This window comes from Pinus tabuliformis, chromosome 3_1, assembly GCF_031772625.1.
Source record: "Pinus tabuliformis cultivar Carrire ecotype Pingquan chromosome 3_1, CPIR1, whole genome shotgun sequence".
NCBI lineage: Eukaryota > Viridiplantae > Streptophyta > Pinopsida > Pinales > Pinaceae > Pinus > Pinus tabuliformis.
Window position 1 is genome coordinate 844,262,337 of NC_142301.1, and position 17,067 is coordinate 844,279,403.

Genomic DNA, 17,067 nt, shown 5'->3' on the forward strand with positions numbered 1-17,067 from the left:
AAAAACTTTCCATTCTTCGCTCTCAATACCTTATTTTTAAACTATTTTTCTCCAATTCGAGGCAATCCAGTAGCTTCGGCAAGAAAGGATTTTGTCACTGTGAATTTTATGTCCCTTATCTTGAATTCCACTCCATCAAAGGATCTGGCGAAGGACTTGGTTACTTCCTTGTGGAATCTGTCAAATTTCTCTACAAATTCCAGCCACTGCACTTTCTGCAACAATTCCCTTGTCTGTGGATATCCTTCCAAAAAATTTCTTCCTGCTGGTTTTGTTCTGACTATAACTCCCATGGCTAAGAAGCTTTGTCTCAAGACTGTTTTTTTGACAAGGTATGATGGCTTCAGAGGGTTTTCAGAGTAATGAGGATGAGAGTGTGAATGATAAGAGTGTGAGTGGTAAGGATATGAAGAAGTGTGATATAATCTAACCGTTGAGAGAATGAATAACCATGATTTGGGCGATTGAATCAATACAAATTGAGATGTAGGTTGGAGCGTAGGTATAATGGTGAGGAGTGAATGGCAGATTAGATCCAATTTGACACGATACTATCAACTTTTATTAATGATGATTTTGAATTCGGTAGTACGATGTCTATATAATTCATACTATTAATGTTTTAATCCCTATTATCAAATTAAAGAATTGCATACCTTTGAATTATTGCTTCTAATTTAATTATATTATTAATAGAAAATAAATTAATAGCTATATTAGTAAAGAGTAAAAAAAATTAATAAAAGGTAAAAGGAAAAATAGGGGAATACAAATAAATAAGTAAAAAAAAAAACTTCAGAAAAGGTTGGTTGGTGATACATTTGCCATTTGGCCCCAAGGCGGGAAAAACTTGAATTCATTATGCATCATATTAATATCCTTTTTGAATTCATTAAATTCATGATGGAGATTGAAGTTAATGCCATCATTCTCTTTCTTGATGTCCTCATCACCAAGAAGGAGGATGACTCCATCTCCCATAAGGTTTCCACAAGAAGACTCACATCGAGCAATATCACCATGCCAATTCCTACCATCACCCAACCCAAAAAATTTAGCGTTTTGAACATTCTTGCTACCATAGCCCTAAGGATTTTTTATGATCTTCATATCAATGATGAGAAAGCTCATCTTTTGGAGGTTTTCATGAATAATGGTTATAGAAAGCATCAAGGCCTGAAAGCCTTCCAAAAAGAGGAAAAATGACTGAGGGCTAAGACTGATCCCAACAATCCTATTTCCAATGTTCATCTTCTTTTTATTCAAGGAACTACCGAAAATTTAGATCATATTTTTAAGAAGAATAATATCTCTGCCACCTTCAAGTCGCTTAACACTATTCGGTATTCCCTTAGGTATGTCAAAGATCGGATTGACCTCTTTAACTCTAAAGGTGTTTACATGATCCCTTATTCATGTGCAAAGCCTTATATAGGTGCAATGGGTCATTCTATCAAGCATAGAATTTAGGAGCATGGTGTAGACATTAAGCATAATCGATCTCACTCTACGGCTTGTGCTAAACGTTCTCCAAAGACTAAACATCACATTTATATTTAAAGATATTCATATCATTGCTAAGATCTCTCATTATCATTACAAAAGCTACAAGAGGTCATTGAGACAAAGAAGCAGTCTACCAATAGTCTTAATAGGGATGATGGTCAAAGAATCAATATAAATTGGATCCTTTCCCTCTCTTCAAGTCATTCTTCTTCTTAATTTTAATCTATCTTTTATTTTTCTAATTTTATTAGTACTTACTTATTTTTATTCCCCTCTTTTTCTTTTTACCTTTGATTATTTTATTTTACTCTTTACTAATATGGCTATTCATTTTTTTTATTAATAAGATAATTTTTTATAACATTAATATTATTAATATATCTATATTATTTACTTTATTTATCTATAATAATTTTTAAATTATTATATATTTATTTGACCTTTAATCAACATATTCACATACTTAATCACCACAAATATTAAAGATGATCTAATTGTCGCTTGTGCCTCTCAAATACCGAATCACCCATTTCTTCTTGCTAATGTTATTTTCTTGGACTTTCCATTAACCTCCTGACAACTCCAATTGCATGTGAAATGTCAGGTCTTGTAGAAACCATGACATACATTAAGCTACCCACTGCATTAGCATAAAATACACAAGACATTTACTTATTTTCTTCATCAGTACTAGGACACAAACTCAAACAAAACTTAAAATGGGAAGCCAAAGGGACATTAAAAAGTTTCACGTCGTTCGTCTCAAACTTTACAAGTATATTCTCCATGTGCTTTTGTTGTGATAACCAAATCTTTCCATTTTTCTTGTCTCTGTGTATCCCCATGCCCAAGATCCATTTTGCAGCTCCAAGATCCTTCATATCGAATGTCCTAGCAAGCTAAGCCTTTAACCTGTTAATCTCTTCCATGTTTTTTCTTGCAACAAGCATACTGTAAACATACAAAACCAAGATAATGAATATACCATTGAAACTTTTGAAGTACACAAAATGGTCATATTCACTTCTAGTGAAGTTCTGGGTCACTTCTTGTACCATTTCCTGGGTGATTATCTTAGGCCATATAATGATTTCTTGAGTTACAAACTAATCTCCTATTGCAATCTTGTACAAAACCTTATGGCTTTTCCATATAGATCTCCTCATCCAAATCTCCATGAAGAAAAGTTGTTTTAACATCTAACTGCTCTAACTCAAGGTCAAGTAATGTAGTTAGTGCAAACATTATACAAATAGAAACAAGTTTTACAACTAGCGAAAATTCCCACGAAAGTCAATACCGTTTGTTCAAGAATACCATTTTTCTACCAACCTTGCTTTATATCTTTCAATATTTCCATCAACATCTCTCTTCAATTTGAAGAAGCATTTATTCCAAGAACACTTCTATCTATAAGAAGTTCTACAAGGTCCTATGATCCGAATGGAAAATGGCATCAACCCATGGTATTCATCCACCCATGGAATTTACCTATGGTATTGTAAGTGGCATCCACTCATGGTATTGTAAGTGACATCCACCCATGGTATTTGCCCATGGTATTGTGGCATCCACCCATGGTATTCATTCACCCATGGAATTGACCCATGGTATTGTGACATCCACCCATGGTATTCATTCACACATGGAATTGACCCGTGGTATTGTGACATCCACCCATGGAATTAACCCGTAGTATTGTAACTGAAAAATACTATAAGTAACAAGTCACATTTTGTAAAAGGACAGATGGTCTGCCACAATGTAGCCTTTATAACTATTATCGGTTTTAATAAAAAGTTTCTTTGTGGTTTTATTTACTGTGTGTTCTGTCATTTTCTTTCTAGCATTGCAATTATTTAGATCTTGGAGGCCTCTCCCACAAAATCCATTTCAATCTTTTAGATCTTGGGGACCTCCCCCTAAGATCCAGATCAGTGGTATCAGAGCAGGTTACGATTCCATGGGAATGAGAGTTTCATGCATATTTCAGTTTCAAATTTTTGCAGCAATATTCAACAAACTTCAAGCATGCGCTATGACCTCCACAAAGCACTTTCTTGGGCCAAGGAGGAAGAATTTTTCTTTTTTCATTTTTTTGCAAGAATTGTTTTTGGGCGGTGAGTTTACAGATCAGATATGAAACATTTGGTATAATATTTACAAAAACAAATAACATATCGGGATTCCTTGTGCAAAAATACCAAAATTCAAAAAAAAAAAATCTGCCAAATCGGAGTCTGGATGAGGGAGATATCGCTAACTTAAAATCAGCTATGTTGTAGAATTTTTTCTGATGACAACTGGTGGACGGCGACTCTCCTATCATTTTTTGAAGATTTTGTGCAGAATTTCAGAAAAAGGATTGTAGATCTGAGCTCCTCTTGGAAGATCACCCAATTTCAAAAAAAAAATGGGTCGAATCGGAGTTCGGATGTGGGAGATATCGCTCATAGTATGAGGATGTGGGTGATAATTTTGAAAATGTCAGTGCACTTATAGCATTTTTTAGTTACAATAGCACGGGTCAATTCCATGGGTGAATGAATACCGTGGGTGGATGTGGGAAATAACTGTTTACGAAAGCCCCGGTGCGTAAACAACATAGTGCAACGTGGTAGGGTTTTTAATTTTAAAAATGTTGGTGCACATCATCACCACACACATCCTCAACATGGAAAATTTTAGGGGCTAATATTCGCAGGTGGGATAATTTTCTAGGATTTTTCTCCAAAAAATATTCGCCATTTCCATTTTTTCTAAAAATGATTCGCCCAAATTTTACAATACAAAATTATTTTACCTTAAAAATCATCAACATTATATATAGAATATATATAAAATCATTATAAATTTGAATAATTTTACAAATATATCAATAAACATTTTTTAGTTTGCATATTAGGGACTAGTGAGATTCGCCAATGTTTTAAACTTCACGATAATTTTCCATCTTGAAAATTTTCCCTGATCCTCAAATATACATCTCATGTCAAACAACTACTATAACATACACATCTATCTGCAAGCACATTAAATGAACATATCTAACATGACCTAACAATATACACATCAACACGAACTTACAAATTATGTACATCAACATGAACATAAAAAATGCACCATATATATATATATATATATATACAAACAAGTCAAATAACTTCTGTAAAATATCTGGTGGTCCAACCGATGTGATAATCATTTCTAGTATAGCAGTACTAATGGATAGTACAACAATACTAATGGAAGCCTGGTCTGTAGTAGAAGATGATGGATGGTCAACTGCTTCAAGAGTCGAAGTAGGAGGTGGAGGAGGGGGTGGTTGGTATGCTCTCTGAGAAGAAACATGCAGTGGGTGCGGTGAAGGAGGAGGAGGTGGAGGAGGGGGTGGTTGGTATGTTCTCTGAGAAGAAACATGCAGTGGGTGCAGTGAAGGAGGAGGAGGTGGAGTACTACTTGAAGGATCACCACCTTGATCATCATTCGATGGGGTAGTAATGGGTGAAGACAATGTATCTGCATGAGCATCCCTCCTCGCTACTAGTAGGTCGGTAACTTCAATGATATAACGCATAAGACTCATCATTTCATGTGACAAGTCCCTTTATAGCTTTAGGAGCCTAGGATATGCCCTAATGTCTCGAACCATCACAGGGAAGACTCCCTCCCCAACCAAAAGTGTAGCTATTTGGTCACCCAACTCCATCTTGAATCTAACATCATGCCTACGCAACTGCATGCCCGCGAGTATATGCATATGAGGACGTCCCTCACCCATTGTAGCCTCAACCATCTCCACATATTCATCTGGTGGGGGAGGAGGCATGTCCCCAACGAATGCACCAATATCTAAAAAATATATAGTACATAACAATAATTAGACAATTTCGTTAAACAATTTAATAAAACAAGTTAAAGAACGTGATAGAATAAATTTTATTCTAATTAATTAAGATAATAAAATGAAACTAGATTAATTTAAATAAAGCACTAATGTGAAGAGGATTATGAGATCATGCTAGGTGAAGAGGATGTTGGGACACTATCTCCAATCCATCCCCACATAAGGACACAACACCATGAAAAACATGTGGGCGTCCTCACTAGTTAGCATCCCAGTGCGTTGATGGAAATCCTGGCTGAATACTCCGTCTGGCCCCTCTTGGGCATCATATCACCCCACATGTGCATATGTAACTTAGTCATCAACCTAGGAGGGCGATGGTCAAAAGTAGGCCTCATCTCTGGAAACCTCCAAAAAATTAAACAAAATAACTCTAAGGGACGTTCGACCTCCCATGCATCATAACACGACATCTATCTAAAACTATACAAAATTTTCGTGAAAAAATGACAGACCATCTAATACATTGTGGCCTCTGCACCAATGAATCAACATAAAATAAAAGCAGGAAACTAATGTGCTTCCTATCATTAGTAGAGTGCGTAATGGTAGTCACCAATAGTGAGAGCCACCTAACCTCCACTGCACCAAAAGAAGAGATTTGTAGTTTTCCACCAAGCACCTAAAAATCCGCTAAAGAAACTACGTGATCCCCAACATATCTCTGAGAGTAGATAAGTTGAATCTCTATTGCAACACCGAAGGGGACATAAGGGAACTAGGGAAAATCCTCCCCTATCTTGGATAGGCCAGTGATAAAATAGACGTAGTCCTTAGTGGGCTGGTACCACATGTCAAGACTGACATAGAAAGTCTACTAGTGGACATCCCACCAACAAATCCACTACACCAACAACCCAGAGTGACCCTTCAAGGATGTAGCCTCCTCGCAGTACTTAAGGAGGCCTACATTTCTCAAGAGGCCTTGGGTCACTTTCGTAATAGGGTGATGGTATAAATATCTCTCCCTCTCCTATGCCTCCCACTCTTGCACCATATTGTATTGGTCAACCCTTTTCTTCTGTTGTTATCGCTCCTTTCTCCATTGACGTCTCTGCATGATTGACATATAAAATACATCAACCTCTACATAAAACATAAATTTTTTTTATTAAATGAAAAATGTGTTTATAAATACGGACATATAAATTTCAATTAAAAAAAATCAGGCTCAGTGCACCAAAAAAATAGGGATGCACCAGACATGGTTTGTACATCAACTTGACGCACCACTTTTAGTGCACATACATACAAAGTATTACTTATTTTTATTTTTCAATGCAGTGTGTTGACATAACATTTCACACTAATGCGTTAATTTTATGTTGACACACCACAACAAAATGTTCAGGTTAACAAAAGAACCAAGCTATAATTTTTTAATATTATGCAGTGGATTTGGTAAAATAAAGTTCACACTAGGAAGTTACTTTTACTAGATTCACTGACAAAAATAATAATAATTTTTACGACAGTGCGTCCTCGGACATAACTTCCTAGTGTGTTAATCTTATGCACTGGTTAATGGTACTTTCAATTTGCCACCCGATGCACCACCTAAAAAATTAAAATTTTAAAGCAGTGGGTCATGGAACTTCATGGCCTGGTGCATTTCCATTTACCAAACACACCACATAATATTAAAAATTATGATGCATTAACTTTATGCACCGATTTTTGGTGCACCCTATAAATTTAAAGGGTGCACTATCGATCCGAATTGGATCATTATATTGTTTGTCATCCATATCGATGCATTTGGAGTGGAAAAGTGGAGGAATAAGCTCATGGGAATATTTTTACCAACGGAATCCAGTTTGGCGAAACAAGGTCTAAAACCTTCCGGGAGAATTTTGAGGCATCAAATGATATTTTTGTGGGTAAATCATTTCTTCTTTATCGTAGCACCTTTTATTTCTATTCTACACACAAATTCCTTTCCAACAACGCAAGAAGCATGTCAATCATAGTTTGTATGCAAAAGTTATGCCACTAAGAAGTTGACCTTCCTGTTTTCACAACTATAGTTCGGAAGGATGTCGCATTAGCCCCCATTATTCATGGAAAAGGCGCTAGCCACATGTTTATGATGTAAAAGACTCTAGAAGAGTCTATTCTGTAACTCTAGTTAAGAGTTGATGTAGTCAACTTAACCACTAGTAGGCTATCCAGTTGTGTTATAACTAGGCCACTAGGAGGAAGAGGCATTCCATTCTTTCGAGAGAATTTTGTTCCATAGTTGAGCAAAGATATTTAGGAGAGATAGGAGGTAGAGCACACAGAGAGGATTTGTGCACTATAGCAGCCCACGGGCCACAGCCATATTTTCAGATAGAGAAAGAGTGCAAAACAACCTCACCTTCCAACTCAATTTTCTCCTAAAAGGGTTTCCCAGAGAGCATATATTGTCTCTTACGTGTGTGTGAGCTTATTTTTTCATTCTCTACTTTTCTGCATAATTTATATTCACACGCATGCACTAATTATAGTTAAATCCACAGATCTTAATGTTTAATAAACTATAATAGTGTATATTTTTCAGAGTTTTAATATAATATTATTAGATCTATTGTGACAAACTGTCGAGTGAGATATCCATGAAAATTTACAGATCACCTATGAATGATGTGAGCTGAACCTCTTGAACGCACTGTGCAGAAAAAAATTTGAAAAAAAATTACATAAATAAATAATGAAATAAAATAAAATTTTAAATAATGAATTTTTTTACTTAATTTTCAATGGTAAAAATGAATTTTATAGCAGGTAAGTTTTTTTTTTATCTAACCCTATTCCAATGTGCTCGCGTACCTCATGCACCTGTGCGAATTATGTACGAAGTGCACCACCATTTTTTAAATTAAAAACCTTGTCGCAGTGCACCATGTTATTTATGCACCGGGGCATTTCCAAATAGGAATAGCACCAGTGCTGCGAGGGAGTATAGCACCAAAATTGTAAAAATAAATTTTATGACCAACATTTCTCTAAATTTAACCCTTTTCTCGTGCTATCGAGTGGTATACACACCGAAGCTTCCTATTTACTTAGCGCACCATTGCTTTTTCATTTTACAAAAAAATAACCCTCCAACGGTGCAACATTTTCTATTAAGGATTAGGGTCATCAATGTTGGCTATGTAAGAAGAGAACCACTCATTTTAAATTAAAAACCTTTCCATGATGCACCATGTTTTATATCCACCGAGTCATTTGGAAAAAGGAATAGCATTGATTCTTTGTGGGAGTATAATACCGAAATGGTGAAAATAAATTTTACGACTAACATTTTTTGAAATTTAACCCTTGTCTGGTGTTATCAAGTAGTATATGCACCGGTGCTCCAAATTCACCTAGCGCACCACTATTTTCAAATTAAAAACCCTACAATGGTGCACCATGTTGTATATGCACTAAGGAGTTTAGAAAATTTCATAGCAGAACTGTAAGCAGAGCCAGTATCCCATATTCGGTTTCTTGATTGCTTAGCCAGTTTCCATTTGGACGCTCTGGGTCTCTACGAAGCCTCGTGATGTGGTCTTAGCTAGAATTCCATACTCAGCATCCTGTTTGACTAGCCATCTCCTCTAGGATGCTAAATTCCTCACCTCATCCTGATGTTACCTCACACAATTGTGAATTGTCCCTGGGGCTCAACGAGACCCAACCCACCCTAGAAATCCCAATGGTGGTCAGACCACTGCAAGGCTAGATCCCAAAGGATCGTAAGATCGTATATATCTTTGGACTGATGGCTCACCCCCAGAAAATCCAAAAACCTAAGTCCCTGACACCATTTGGTGGTTGAGGATGAATCTTGCACTCTATGAAGCCGGTTGAGTTCTACTCCCCTCATGTGAAGCTGAATTTGTGGTTGAGTTCTACTCCCACTCATGAAGCTTATGGTTGAGTTCTACTCCCACTCATGTGAAGCTAAATTTGTGCTTAAGACAAAATCATTCCACTCTTGTTAAGAAGGGGTTGGATTTTCACCCATCTAGGTATAGGAGTACTCTGTTAAGGCCACTGGCAGGCCATCCACAGGTAAGGCAAGGGGTGGTGGCCACACATTACCTTACTAACTCGCATTTAGTTTTACCTGATAGGGTTGGTAGCTTGAAGTAGTTATAGTTTGTTCCTAATGAGAGAAAATGAATAAAAGGTGTTTTTCCTCCTCTTTTATTTTGTAAGCCAAAAAAATAGAAGAAAATATTCTATATGCACATTTAGCTTCTCATAGTTTGGGTTTTTACAGAAACTTCGCATAATCTTCCATCAGAGAAATGAGCAAATATTTAGTACTTAATATTCTCCATTTTTCTGTCAAGGTGATTGGGTATTTTTCCACTCCCAGAATATAAATAACCTAAAACTCTATCGGTGCGTTGAAGTGATGTCACAATGGGGGTTGGACTTCTTCCCAACTTATTAGGTTGTCCTTATGCGTGACCCACCATCTATAAGAAGTGGACCTCAAGGTTGAATTTAGTGTAGAAACTCACTTTTCTTCAGGGATCATTGATCTCGTGTCATCCATGTACTCCTCCACATCCTTGGTACCATCAAAAATTGGAGGGTCCCTCAACTCTATGCATTTCTAATGGAATGACCTGAACATGGTGCAATGATGAGATGAAATCTTCTGGTTGCACTCTTGCCAATCTGAAAATGATTCTTGGATTTTTGAATCATAGGAGAAAATGCTATGTCAGCTCATCGCTCCATTTGCTATGGGATTGACATAGTAATCCCACATTTTAGTTGTTAAGTTGTACAACTAATCTATCACTGCATTATCCATAATGTCGTTCATTGGCTCTATGTATGGGGATCCTTTGATAGGATTAATGTCTTGTATCACTCTAGTTCCACTAGCTTCAAAAGACATTTCCCCCTCCAAGGATGGTCTCGCTATCATTTTCCCATTCAAACCCTAATAGGGCAGGGTAAGTATTTTGATCATCTACAATCCCAATGACCTCGAAATACACCATTATCTTCACAATTCTAAGTTTGGATTTCACATTTTCCATATGGCCAATATGTTCAATTTGATAATGATTTTCTAGCCTCAACTGGATGAGTGAACAAACCGGGTGCGCACTCCCCGTCATTTTCGACAACTTCTTTGGAAGGATGTTCACATTGGACCCCAGGTCTAACATGACATCCTAAACTCTCATACCCATGGATCTAGGCATCCATATTAAACTCTTAGTTAGTCTTGGGCCTCTTCCTTTGACTAACTCATATAACTTGTCTTTATGGCAAAGGGGCATAGATGGGTTCCTCCTCCCCTCCCTTGATTAGCTTATCGAAGGGTGACCGCATAAATGATGCAATGGTTTATTGAGGAATCATTTTATTCTATTATTCGAAATGATGCAACGAGAACCTTCCCGATATATTACGATTCCCACCTCTCGATCCCCTATGGTTCCCCACCCCTAACACTTAACACCTAAGAGCGATGATCATTGCTTCTACCTATACTTTCTATCGGTTCAGTAAAAAAAATAAAGGAATGCTATCTAACCCGCTTGATGCTTCTACCTCTACTTTCTTACCTTCCTTATGTTAGGTAAGTCGTTCCTCCTCACCGGGGATTGGGGTGGGTGGGTAAATAGATGTCAGGTGAGCCATTCCTCCTCAAGATCCCTGTGAAGAAATGCACTCTTCATGTCAATCTGAGGAACTTCCCAGCATTGAACTACAGCAATGGCTAGCACAAGTTGGATCGAGTCCATCTTTGCAATTGGTGCAAACGTCTCATTGTAGTCAATGCTAGGTACCTCTGATAAGCCCTTTCCCACTAGCCGAGCTTTATGCTTATTTACCAGACCATCCGCTGCAAACTTTGTCCGATATATCCACTTACATCGAACAAGCTTTCTTCCTGGAGGAATAGAAACTAGATTCCAAGTGTGGTTCCTCATTAGCAAACCGTACTCCTCCTGCATTACTGCATCCCACTCAGGAATACCAGCAGCCTCTTGAAAAGACTGCGGATCTTTAGTAGTGGAAATATAGCAGTGAATTGGTAGAAAAGGTTCTGTAGTAGAGAGAGCCTGTGGATTACCCTGAAACTAAGAACGTGTATGCCCGGTGTCTGCTGGATTGCCAACCAGATCATCAACTGCCTGTAGCGTTTGATGTGCCCAAAGTGGTCTCACTGTCAGATCTGTAGCATCTTCCTCTTAATAATCATCTGTAGCATCATCTGAAGTGGTAGAGGAGGAATCCGTAGCAACAGAAGTCAAATCTACAGGATTCTTAGCAACAGAATTCAGACCTGTTGGATCCGCAACACTTTCATTTTCAGCATTGAACGCATTGTCTGAAGAAGTACTTGAATATCCCTCCTTGAATAGAACACTTCTAGCAATGATCAGCTGATTGGTCATGGCGTTTATAAGCTGATATCCCTTAACACCATTAGGATATCCCCCGAAAATGCAAGACAGGCTCTGTGGTTCCAATACCTTATGTTTCTCTACAGGAATGTGAACCCATTCTTGAGAACCAAACACTCTGAAGTGTTTCACTATAAGTTTCCGACCACTCCAAGCTTCAAAAGGAGTGACTCTAGATTTCTGAGTCACTCTGTTCTGGATGTAACAGGCACAATTAATAGCTTTTGCCCAAAATTTCGAAGCAAGAGATCAGAATTGCATCATACAATTTGCCATTCCCTAAAAAGATATGTTCTTCCGTTCAGCCACTTCATTCTGCTAAGGAGTGTATGGAACAGTACACTGCAATTCAATGCCTTTAGAGACACAAAACTACTCAAGTTTTTGTTCACATACTCCTTGTCTGTATGCAAAATTTTCATGGCCTTCCCATTTATCTGCAAGTGATTTGAAGTCCTGAAAATGCGCCTATAATTTGGGCTGAATCAAGTAGGGTATACCTTGAATGATCATCAATGAAGGTCAGGGGATATTTGACTCTGTTGATCAAAGGATGAGGAAATGGACCCATCATATCGCTGTGAACAAGCTCCATAACTTCTGTAGCTCTCCATGCTTTGCCTTTGTCAAACTTATCCTTCGGATGCTTGCCAAGAATGCAACCCTGGTAGACACCATCAGAAAACCTTACATCCGGCAACCTTGTAACCATGCTCTGCGTGCTGAGTTGTTGCAAATAGCAGTAGTTGAGATGGCAAAACTGCTCATGCCACAATCTGCTCACCTCATCTAAATGAGTTTGTAAAATAGCAGATGGAGTCTTGGGAAAAAAGTTTGAGAATAGGTGCAATCTGGATTGATGATCAGCTTTACCAACAGCAACTGCAACACCATTTTTCATCTCACTAATGACCATAGAGTCGGGTGTGAACTCAAATCGCCTGCCTGAACCAGAATGAGTGATCTGGTAAATAGAGAGGAGATTGGTTGACAATGAAGGAACAAAAATAACATTCTAAAATGTCCCGTCATCCATATCAATAGATCCTCTCCATAGACCTCAAAAGGAGTATTATCTCCCATCAAGATAGTCAACATACTACGGGGCTCCAAAGATGCAAAATCATCTCGAGATGAAGCCATGTGGTGTGAAGCACCTGAGTTAAGCACCCATGAGGAAGGTTGAGATGCAACAGCTACAAGTGCCAGAGCTAGATCCTTTCCCTTCCCTTTGTTCACCTGCGCCTTGGCAGACTCTTCAGCCGGTGAACTCTTTTTGACAGAATTGAGCGATGTTCTTCTTATAAAGAAGATGAGTAAGATGATCATGCTACTTCTTCATGCACTTGTGTTCATCATGCACGAGCTTGTTGCAATAGACACACTTGACCTTCTCAAAATTTGGCTTTTCATCTTTTGAATAAGAGGTATCATGAGCAGATTGACATTTCTGCTCTTGCCCGGTGCAAACAAGCAACCAATTACCTTTTCCTTTTTGCCAATTCCATACAGTTTCAGCTACAACCTCAATGATTTCAATTTGGTGAAGAAATCTTGGATAGTTTCAAAGCTGCTCGGGCTCAAGCTGATGAGCTCATTCCCAAGCCAGTTGGTGACCTCTTAACACATCCTGCTTTCCAAATAGTCCTTCTAGCATGGTCCAGACTTCATTGGGTTAAATTGTAGATTCAATGCAGAAAAGGAGATCGGGAGATACATAAAGACACAACAATCCATATGCTTCGTCACATTTGTTGAACCACTTCGGCTTTTCAGCATCAACTGTGGGTTCAACTTCAGTTCCCATTGTTCTTTTTGAACAGGCCTTTGCTCTTCAGATTCGATTTCCACTCATAGTCATTTCATGGCGTAAGGAGGGGAATCTGAGTCTAATCCATTGCTATAGAATGAAACTACTGTTGGATCCATAGCAAAGTGAAAACTGTTGTAGAACAAAGGTCCATAGCAGAATGGAGGAACGCCTTCAAGGCTTACGAGGACGCTGCAAAACAGGTCTTCCTGTAGCTTGTTAGAAGGATGTTCGAACTACTTCAGCACAAAGAAAATCTACTACAGAACCAAAGTTGATGTAGCGTATTAGATGGGCGCTGGAGGAATTAAAACAAGGCTGCTACATTCTGTAGCAGACTTCAAACAGCTTCTATGTCAATGGAAGGGATGGCTCCAAAGCATGAAGACACTGCGAAACAGGGATGAAGTCGCTCGACCATAAGGGCCGCCATCGATTTCTTGCTCATCCATCATATGGGTCAAGGCCTTCAATTGCTTAATAGAAGAGCATCTTCAGATACTATGAATGGTTGCACAATGATGAATTTTGATGTTGCTGAACAAAATGTCCTATAGCTTAATAGAGGGGACGACTCCAAACCATGAAGATGCTACAAAACAAAACTTTCAGTAGTACGACGACGGCCACCTTCAAGCCATGAATTTCACTCTGGTTTGTGCATGAAAACTCGCCAGCACTACGAAGGATTGCCCTAGTTGAGGAAATGATATTTTTAGTGACCTTCACATAGAACGCACCAGCAAAATTGAGCACAATGAGCCCCCCAGAATATGATTTTTCACTGCAACGAAACACTTCTATTTAGAATGTCCAAGGATTTGATACCATGTGAGATTTGGCTCAAACCCGAACCACCCAAGATCTAGAATATAAAAAGAAAAACACCACTCAAGAAGTAAAACCAGATTTGTAAAGGTATTGTTATGCTCAAGCTTTGAGGGGAATAAATATGAGTGATAACTCAGGTAAGTGATAACCTGGGCTATGCTTCTCTCTAATGAGATTAGCTTGCTTGCGCGTAGAGGTACAAATCCATGCATTTGTTGTCTATATCTGTAGAGGAACAGTACGATCCTGGACTAGCCTCTTTCATATGACCTGGAGAGGCATAGGTCCGTGCTACTAGAAGGCCTTCGAACTCCTCCCTCAAGACACTGGTTGCCATGGGGACGGGGTAGCCCCGACTTCCACAGGTCCTTGGTTCAACCTCCTAATGGGAATTTAGGTCCTTGGGCCAGCGTGTGTGAATTTGTGTTATCCATGCGAGAAGGCATAGCATCAAGTTATCACTTAAGCATAGTGGCAGCGGTAAGGCCGAAAATGAATGAGAGCCTTGAGTAGAGCTCAAGTAAGATCGAACTTTGCTATGCTCAGGTAAGTTACCTGAGAAGGTAAGGGCTATGCCGCTATGCTTATCCTGAGCTATGTGCTTGAGCTGGCCTTCGCTATGCTCGCTCTTTGAGGGGAATAAAGAAATGTCTTCGCTATGCTCAAGACACCTAAGCCTCAGGTCAGCTTCACTATGTGTAAGACTGGTCAAATCTATGCAACCTTAGCGCCCTATGCTCCTGGCAACTAGGTGCTTTGAGTCTTTTCCTTTTTCCTTTAATCTAGCCCCAAGGTTACAGGCAAAATTGTATTTTGTTCTCCCCTATTCCCTTGAGAACGAGTTAGGGTCGATGCTCCTATACTAGTCCAGATCATTTTCAGAGTTAATGCTTAATTTGAACTCACAACCTTGGCTTTCACTCAGTCAAATACAAAGGCTTCTACCTTCGTTGATGGGTCCACTTCAATGGGTTCCTTGCCAGTGAAATATTCCGTAGCATCCCTTCATGTGCGAAAGCTACCACCGATGAAGGAGCTTTAGTTAAGCCTTTCTATTCATGTATCTAAGGCTTATGAGTTAGTATCCTTCCTTTATACTACCCACTCATTAAGGCATAGAATAGAAGTTCTAAAATCATATGCCTATTATTCAGTCATCTAAGAAAGAATCAAAGAAAGGATAAGAAGGAATAAGATTAAGGCTAATCATTCAGAATAGAGGTTAGAGGGAGGAGATACACACAGAAAGAGAAGCTTGTGATTCCATTATGACTATGTTACCTCATAAGCATGCATAATCAACTAGCTCCTAATTCGGGACAAGTAATCCATATCCCTTGTAAGTGAGAACCTGATCTTCGACAATGCTGCTATTATATATGTCAGTATGGTCATTACCACTAGGGGAAAGGAAATATAGAGTTTGAAGGGGTAAGTTATTCAACCGTGCTTTGCTTTGGGCGGGTAAGAGAGGCACATTATAGATAATGCTGCGGAATTCAAATACTTGGTAAACTTGAATGGGCCAGATTATGTGACCAGTAGAGGAGCCTTTTTATTAGGGGTGAAAGCGATCGTGACCAAGATGCAGCAGATCCATATTCAGATTTTCCAAATCTAGATGCATAAGAACCTACAGAAGCACCGGTAGCAGTTGATTCCGTTGATTCTTCTCTTTATTTCGATTATGCAGTTGACTATGATCTTTAATAAGCACTTCATAAAGCTAAGGTAGAAGCACTTACATCCGACCTTTAGAAGAAATAATAGGGCACCTTCTAGTTGAATCATGTGGCCTATGTAGCTTACATAACCAGATCGGACAAGAGGAGCTAGCTTAGCTAGCCATGGAAATTAGCAACACAATAGCTGAGCTTGGACATCCCCCCTCCCACAAGGAGGAGGCTAGGAGAGAAAACCTGGTTGCCCCCTCTGGCCCACTCGTTTTTAGGAGGACGGGTGGTAACTCAGGAAAAGAGGCAAGGCAGCCTTGTTCCCTAACCTCACCCCAAAAATCTGGGACACCCCAGCAATGGGATGGGTGAGAAAACCTGGTTGCCCCTGAAGGCCCACTCGGTGATATATGGGTGGTAACCATAATATCTCAGCAAGGCAGCCTTTCTCCCTAACCTAAAATGATGGACACCCCAGCAATGGGCTGCGAGTCATGTCTGCCCCCTCAGGCCCATGTCCAATCATTGTATGAGTGCACCTTATGGTAGATCCAACAATTTCCTAGGACACCCCCTCCCACAAGGAGGAGGCTGGGAGAGAAAACCTGGTTTCCCCCTCTGGCCCACTTGTTTTTAGGAGGATGGGTGGTAACCCAGGAAAAGAGGCAAGGTAGCCTTGCTCCCTAACCTCACGCCAAAAATCTGAGACACCCCAACAATGGGCTGGGAGAGAAAACCTGGTTTCCCCTTAAGGCCCAGTCGGTGATATATGGGTGGTAACCATAATAGCTCACCAAGGAAGCCTTGCTCCCTAACCTAAAATGATGGACACCCCAGCAATGGGCAGCGAATCATGTCTGCCCCCTCAGGCCCACTAATGAGGTGGTAACCATAACCGATGAGGCAAGGCAGTCCCCTGGCTCCCTA